General features: G+C 45.6%; 1 protein-coding gene and 1 long non-coding RNA gene across 2 annotated transcripts in view; one reads left to right on the forward strand and one right to left on the reverse strand.

The window, feature by feature from the left end:
- Window positions 1-831, reverse strand: part of LOC128876894 (uncharacterized) — a 6,986-nt gene extending 6,155 nt beyond the window's left edge. Inside the window, exons 1-3 of the long non-coding RNA XR_008457146.1 lie at window positions 694-831; window positions 413-625; window positions 213-341 (exon numbers count right to left, since the gene is read on the reverse strand). This is a non-coding gene — a long non-coding RNA (uncharacterized LOC128876894). The remainder of the gene's footprint in view (window positions 1-212; window positions 342-412; window positions 626-693) is intronic.
- Window positions 1-8,252, forward strand: part of LOC128876884 (uncharacterized) — a 139,373-nt gene that overhangs the window by 7,399 nt on the left and 123,722 nt on the right. The window lies entirely within an intron of this gene.

Raw genomic sequence — 8,252 nt, forward strand, 5'->3', positions numbered from 1 at the left:
CCCCATATGTAGGAGTCTAAACGAAAAATAAAGCACGGGAATTCGAAGCCACGATCCTCGGATTCACAGCCGACCGCTTTACCTACGCGACCAATCCCGTACCCTACGTTTCGTGTTCTTATTTGACTCCTTATTGTTGGGTATGGGAGGCGCGGGCACTACGCAGGGTTAGTACGTACCTCAAGGATTGAGAAAATATTTGTTTGGATTACCAGGGTTAGGGTTAATTTGTTCGTGTATATCGGTCAGGATGAAAGAATGGACCGTAGCAGAAATTTCTGAAGGAATACTCGGTCGCAGGAACCATTCTTCTCGTATTGCACGCTCCCGTAGTTTGTCCACTGCAACCGGAAGCAGTCTGTAGTTATTTCTCAAAGTTCACGGGAATCTGGGTTTCGACAATGGTACTCACGTTCGCCGGGGTCGTTTGTTTGTGCCTAGAAAAATTGCGTCTCCTTCCACGATATTCTTGGTCCAATGCATTCTGATTGCGTTAAATATGCAGAGTGTACGTGCTCCGAACCCCTGACTCCGTCTTGGCCTTTCCACGTTCGATCGCTCTTTTTTCCACCATTGGTTTGTCTCGCGGGCTCCCTTTTCACGCTCCTCTTCGTTTTGACGAACTCTAGAAATAAATGGGGAGACCTCGCACCTCAAATTGCTCTTTATGGAAATTGACATCATCGTTGTCACCTCGTTTTCTTCTGTTCTCAATTCCTTGGATCGAAGGGGAGAGAATTCGCCGATTTTTCTCTGGTTCTAGTTAGATTCAACTGTAACATTCGTAAGACTTCGAAAAAGATTCTAACGCAGAGAGTTTAAATATGAAACGAGTCAGAATTCTGTCTCAGACAGGAATTATTCTCCGAATCCGATCCTCCCAAAATCAAAGGTAATTCGAAGAAAGTCAGCCGTTACGCAACGTTTGATCGATGTCGCAAAGAATGGGAAATAAGGAACTGAGATGCTTAATAACGTTGTTACCGTCGCGGCGTAATTTATTATGAAACACAATCTAGCTCTTTAAAGACTCGCGGCAGCAGATCGCCGTGAGAATGTTCACGGTTGATCAGCAGCCAACCAACAACTGCCAATCCCTCATCCTATGAGTTGCATCCAGTTGCTCGTCTATTTACAATTATCATAAATTTACGATGGTATTGTTGTGGCACGATTATGTATTCGTTTATATCAACATGTATCAAGTGCAATACCGGTTTGTGCCACAAATCGTTGTAGAATAATGTTGTCAACACTCCGGTGAGAGAATGATTGGTGCAACAAGAGTTTGCATACTTTTATTTTGCCATTATTTATGGTGTGATATACAAGTAGCGTTAATTTTACTGTATTAAAAATTGTATTCGACCGAGATTTCCTTAGAATAAAATTTTATTTTATTTATAACATTTTATTTTATTCTAAGGGGGGGGGGGGGGGTGGTTTTCCAAGGAATTCACAAATCCACCCTCCGCTTAGTCGCCGTCGAGGTGGCGTAATCTCTTAAGTAAGTCGCGACTCGTCGGAATCGACATTGAAAGATTGAACGCCTCGCGAACCTTGACAGCAACTTTGTCAGAGCTTTCCTTACATAACGGTGCGAAATATTCAGGAATTGCAACCACGTATTACAAAGCGGCTGCCTGCTGTACCGTAAGAAATCAGCCGTGAGTGTCAAATACGCGAGCCAATCGATGATACGTAACGTGTATCGACGCGCTACCAATGGAGGCCACTTCCAACAGCTGCTCCCAACCATACGTTTTAATTTCATAAGCGGTTGCGTAGCGAAAACAACCGGCTTTATGCGCCAATATCCTTTACGTAGCCCTAAGAAGAATTCTTCGGGAGGCACGTGTTTCTCGACTGAACCGCGATGCCGTATCGTTTCTCGCGTGGACGTCGAGAAAGCGATCGGCAAGTCGCTCGAGCAAACGAAAATAGCATAGGAAGGCAGGCATTATGAAGCCATGATAATATTTATAGACCGCCAACGTTGGCAAATAATGACACACGGAATCGTCGCGGGGCGGAATAGTTTCGCGTTTTAATAAATAACGCGACAACGGGTCCGCAACGTTACGTGGAATCAAAAACCTAGATCAATTCGCCGAAATTGCGTTTAGCCCGTTATCCAATATTCGCGATGGATCGTGGTGGTCGTTTTGAAATTTCTGGATCACTTCCCTACGTGATCCATTTATCACTTTTCGCTAGATCCTCGTGTCGACTGCCTTCGATAACATCGGATTCGTTAGGATTACTTTTGCGCAAAGGAATCTTGCGATTAATCGTCTAAAGGGTTTTCTGCCAGGAGATTTATGATCTTGTTCTTTTAATAACGCACAAATGGCATGGGGATATGTCCAAGTGGAAGATCGGAAACTGGAAGGAGCTCGATATTTTGAATACAGTGCCAAGAATTCGGTAATCCGGTCACCGCGAGTTTTATTCTTTCCTCTTCTGCTTTCAACTTCGAAATTTGTTCTCGAATGTGGGTTACGTGTCGCGATATCATTCAAGTATATAATCATTATTCGATCCTATGAAGTCTGATTTTTTCGACTATCATCTCCTTTGATCTTCTCCTTCTCGATTCCCAGCTTTCAAAATGGGCGAAATCTTCATCCAAAAGAAATTTCAAGTAACAAACGACATTTAACAACGAATGCAAAGCTCTCTTTATCGAGCTCGTCGAGTAATGGATAAAGTATCTGCATCCAAGTTTTTATCTAGATCTCGCCTATCTGCGAGCTACCTTGGGGACATTATTCCAGCTCTAATTGAAAACCAGCACCGAGCAGAGGTAAGAAAAACAAAGTCGCCATTTATTCGGTTTGGAAGTGGGTCACAGGTGCCGAGGCACGTTCGAATATTATTATCGCGATCGCTGCTGTTTCTCCAGTTCTATCCGATCTTATCAGGCTCTGTGTGTGAATGGTAAACATGTGCCGTTGTCGGGAGTAATTAACATTCGCAATAATTATGCATTCATGCGTACGTGTACGCGCGCGCGAGCTCTGTTCTTCCGTCGTCGTAATTCTCTCGAGCAAGGTACGTTCCGAGCAATATTTTACGAATTCCGGAAGGAAATTAACCGCGCGTTTCTGCGCTAACAGATAGGAGAATTTGTATTCAGATAACAAGTACGAACAAAGTATGAACACTTCGATGTTTGATGCTTGATGAATGAACATTCTCAATTTTAGTTGTAAAGTGAAATATTTACGGAGGGATGGATGAGGATTGCTTTCGGGAGGTACATTCAATGTTTTAAACCTCGATCGAATAATTACAGATGAATAAAAATTTCTTTAATAACAATAAACGCAAGACCACGCGACAGCCTCCCGTTTGACGCTGAAAGAATATTATTTATCCTGTCAATCAACGCCACAGTTCTCTCCGCGTATAACGAAATAAAATCGAAGAATAATGGGAGAAATACACGCATTTGACCCAGTCAATGAATTTCACCCTCTCCCCTTGGGAAAATGCTCGTCGAAAATTGGAGAGAAAGTCGCGAACAAGAGGGTTCATTTGGGTTCGAATTTAATTACCAGCAGCTCGGTCACGGCGACGCGTGGATCATGAAATAACGTCGCAATATGAACGAGGCTGTCGAGGAAAAATAAAAATGGAGCCGTGGTCTAGGGAAAGCGCCGCTGCACAAGTTCGCAGCCAGTAGCTCGCTGTTACTCGCTACGGAGGATTGTCCGTCGACTCTTCTCGATCTGTTGTCAAACATTGACGACACAGAGCAGTTTTCTGCTGCTGGTTAAGAGTCACTGTTATAGTAGCACGCATATAGTGGACGCTATAGCAAGTACAGACAGTATAGCCGGGCCCCGTGGTGGCTCGTGGCTCACGGCTGGGTGTAGCGTAATAATAGACGCAAACTCATTTGGCTGCTCGGCCAACTACATTTGGCTCGACCGTTGTCCACTGTTCGTTCGTTCGCTGCTCGTGTCGGGCCGGCGAAATTTTTGTTGACTTTGCGAAAGAGCAAACAAACAGGGTTGCTCCGACCACCGCGCGTCTCTAGCGTCTTTGAACGCCCCCCTAGTAAAGCCTTCGTCTTCGAAATTTCATCAAAATTATTTCATTAATTTTCCCTTCGTTCGATACCTGGTAGGAATTTTTTTTAGGTGAAATTACTGAGTATTTTAGACCGAGATGTTGATTGTTCATTCATTTGAATTTACCCTCTTTCGTTTAATACATTGGTTACTTGTAAAGAGAGGAATTGTACATTTCGAGGAAGGTTCGTAATTTTTCTTCTCGGTATAAATGCGAGGAAAACTACTTTGAAGTCAACTTTTTCGATCGGTTGAAAAATTAGTCGGTGAAATTTCAATGTAAAACGCAGACGTAGCACACCCGTCTCGTCGAAATGGAAGATAGCGATGCGATTAAATCGGAAAGTCGATTCTCTTCTGGGCGCTGCTAACGGGATCTGACAAGGCGATCGTGCTACTTGCGCGTCTATAGGGGTCGTATCGATTCTTGCAGCGGGAGGAACTCGCTGACAAGGTTACAAGGCTGCGCTAATTGAGGCTTTTAATTTCCTGTCCGCCCACCTCGACCACCGATTTATTCGCGCACGCGCCTGCGCGATGCCGCGCCCGACCCTTTGCTTTCCCGCGCGAATTTCAAACACTACTTACCCTATCGCAAACATCGCACGCTACTTCCACAAAATACATTCTGTAGGCTCCAAACAATTTCTATATCTTAACGAAACATAAGCAAACAACCACACAAAATTTCGAGTCGATGTACTTGATAGTTTTCTCGGACAAAGTCTGAAATAGCAGCCAAGCCTCCAAAGTAGCCAAATTCTTCAAAGAGTACATCGATATCGTTCGAATCGAGAAGATCGAGTGGATGGGTAACAGGGGCGCAGAACGTTAAGTCACGGATCAGGGTGGACGACTCCGATGGATTTTCAACGCGAGGAATTCAGGTTTGCGAAGGAGCGGCGACTAATCTTCCGCGACCTCGCGCGACCCTCGTGTTGGAAGGTCGTACCTTCATTTAGCATAGCGTCGTTCGCAATGGAACCAGGTCATCGACGAAGGGCGCACGAATTCATTACGTGGCCCGCTTTTCGAACCCGTGGAACGTATCTGATCGAAACGAAACCGCTTTCAGGTTTCTCGAATTTAATCTGCGCGGTCGCCGCAGCTGGCTATATTTCCATCGAAAACCTCTCCAAAAGTCGATTTTCAAAACTGCTCCCTGGGTCCAACATTCTTAACGTAACTCGAACGCGAGGGCTGCAAAGGTTTGCAATTTGCTTTTTCTGTAATTCAGGTGTTCTTGCTATTCTGTGCGTGAAAAAGTGGATCCACGATAGAAACTATTCGAACATCCTCCTTCTTCACATTTCACTTGAAGTTTATCTATTAAAGGAATTGAAACTTCCAAAGCAGTGATTATAACGATGCCAGAGCACCGCCTTAAAAAAATGTATTTCAATCCACAGGAGAATCGAATTTTCACGAAACATCGAAACCTTTCCTTGCATAGCTTCCCAAAATATCTATCGAGATAGTGTCGTACGGGTCCTCTAAGGTCCTTTTAGACAGGTGTAGGAGTCTAAACGAAAAATAAGGCACGGGGATTCGAACCCACGATCCTCGGATTCACAGTCGACCGCTTTAACTACGCGACCAATCCCGTAGCCTATGTTTCGTGTTCTTATTTGACTCCTTATTGTTGGGTATGGGAGGCGCGGATACTACACTCGGCTATCCTGAATTGATATTCATTCGCCCTCGAATGTCTGTTTTCTCGGGTTTCGCGTCTCAACAATAGTGCGCGCCGCACCCTCTTTCGCTGTTTCTCTTCTTTTTGGGAGTCTCACTCCGACACACCACAAGTTGCCCCTTCCCTGGAGTGTACTCCCCTCTCTCTTTCTCTCTCGGGTTTTGCGTCTCAAGAGCAGTGCGCGCCGCACCCTCTTTCGCGAGTGTACTCCCCTCTCTCTTTCTGGAACGTTGTTCTCTCTCGACGCCTCATTGTTGCCCGCTCCACCGTCCTTCGCGTGGCATTGTTGTTCATCGTGACTGGCCGGTCCTCTGCCGCTGTAACCCCCCATCCCGGACGAGCCCCCATATGTAGGAGTCTAAACGAAAAATAAAGCACGGGAATTCGAAGCCACGATCCTCGGATTCACAGTCGACCGCTTTACCTACGCGACCAATCCCGTAGCCTACGTTTCGTGTTCTTATTTGACTCCTTATTGTTGGGTATGGGAGGCGCGGACACTACGCAGGATTAGTACGTACCTTAAGGATTGAGAAAATATTTGTTTGGATTACCAGGGTTAGGGTTAATTTGTTCGTGTATATCGGTCAGGATGAAAGAATGGACCGTAGCAGAAATTTCTGAAGGAATACTCGGTCGCAGGAACCATTCTTCTCGTATTGCACGCTCCCGTAGTTTGTCCACTGCAACCGGAAGCAGTCTGTAGTTATTTCTCAAAGTTCACGGGAATCTGGGTTTCGACAATGGTACTCACGTTCGCCGGGGTCGTTTGTTTGTGCCTGGAAAAATTGCGTCTCCTTCCACGATATTCTTGGTCCAATGCATTCTGATTGCGTTAAATATGCAGAGTGTACGTGCTCCGAACCCCTGACTCCGTCTTGGCCTTTCCACGTTCGATCGCTCTTTTTTCCACCATTGGTTTGTCTCGCGGGCTCCCTTTTCACGCTCCTCTTCGTTTTGACGAACTCTAGAAATAAATGGGGAGACCTCGCACCTCAAATTGCTCTTTATGGAAATTGACATCATCGTTGTCACCTCGTTTTCTTCTGTTCTCAATTCCTTGGATCGAAGGGGAGAGAATTCGCCGATTTTTCTCTGGTTCTAGTTAGATTCAACTGTAACATTCGTAAGACTTCGAAAAAGATTCTAACGCAGAGAGTTTAAATATGAAACGAGTCAGAAGTCTGTCTCAGACAGGAATTATTCTCCGAACTAATCGACATGATCCTTAAATCGAAACCTTTCCTTGCATAGCTTCCCAAAATATCTATCGAGATAGTGTCGTGCGGGTCCTCTAAGGTCTTTAAATAAAACGTTATTTCCAGTAAAACGCCACCTGACGATATCACAGGCTCGAATCGATACGCTCCTAGCTTGCCTAAAAGATCAGATTTAGAGGGAGAGAGTCGTCTTCTTCAGCTCGGAAGTGCATTCTTTGCAACGAGTGCTCGGGTTTCGTGGATTAACAGTGCTCGAGAGTTTCCGTGCTTCGAACGGGTCGGTATGTATCCCCAGCCAGCGGTGGAGATTCTCCGCGAGCGACAAAAAAACAAAAGGGACTTTTATAGTTCTGTTTCCTGTAGGACGGAACGCAACTGCGAGTGTTCCGCTCGTAAAGTCGACTTATTGCGTTGCGTCGAACGACCGAGGGACTCGTGAACTAGCGACGAAATTGTCGGCATCTCAGTTTTCGGGGATTAACACGGAGAAGGCTACGAATTTGGTCCTGGAAACTGACTCGTTTATAGCCAGAGTTACTCGAGGGAAGGTTCAGTCGATAGCGCTCTGCGATTGTTAGAGGATCTTGAGCTAGGTGGGAGCATCTTGGTTATCCGAGGTCGTTCACTCGGGGGTTTCGGTAAGGTTAGCTTTTTCGCTTTATTCGCAGTTTTATTCGCCTTCTGATTTTTCCTGGGAGAACTGGAATTTCTGAAGTTGCTCGTAGGAAGATTCGGTCGAAAGTGCTCCGCGATAGGTAGAGAATCTTGGACTAGGTGGAAGCATCTTGGTTATCTAAGGTCATTGGACTCCGAGGTTCCAGTAAACGCTTTCCTCGCTTTATTCTTCTGATTTTCCTAATGTATCTCGTACACGATTATTGGACAGTTTTCTCAAGGAATAACTACTCCTCCAGCCTATTTGGTCCTCCAGCCCCATCTTCCCCAGATCGGGGTGAGTTAAGCCCAGCCTTAAACGTCGAACAAGCAGGAGAACGGTCAAACCGGCGCTTAATCCCCAGAGGGTCTCGGATGGATCTCTTTTAATCCCTGGTCTTTTTCAAAAACCCGACGTAAATACAGGCCCGCGACCACACCGACGAGGGTGGACGGGGGTTTAAAGAAAACACTGGACACAGCGGTATGTTATGAATAAGGTATTCTATGCGTTACTACGGGGTTGGCCGTGTGTATTGATCTGGCTACGGTGCCCTGCCTCTCTCTCTCTCTCTCTCTCTCTCTCTCTCTCTCTCTCTCTCTCTC

Source organism: Hylaeus volcanicus, chromosome 5, assembly GCF_026283585.1.
Source record: "Hylaeus volcanicus isolate JK05 chromosome 5, UHH_iyHylVolc1.0_haploid, whole genome shotgun sequence".
NCBI classification, from domain to species: Eukaryota; Metazoa; Arthropoda; class Insecta; order Hymenoptera; family Colletidae; genus Hylaeus; species Hylaeus volcanicus.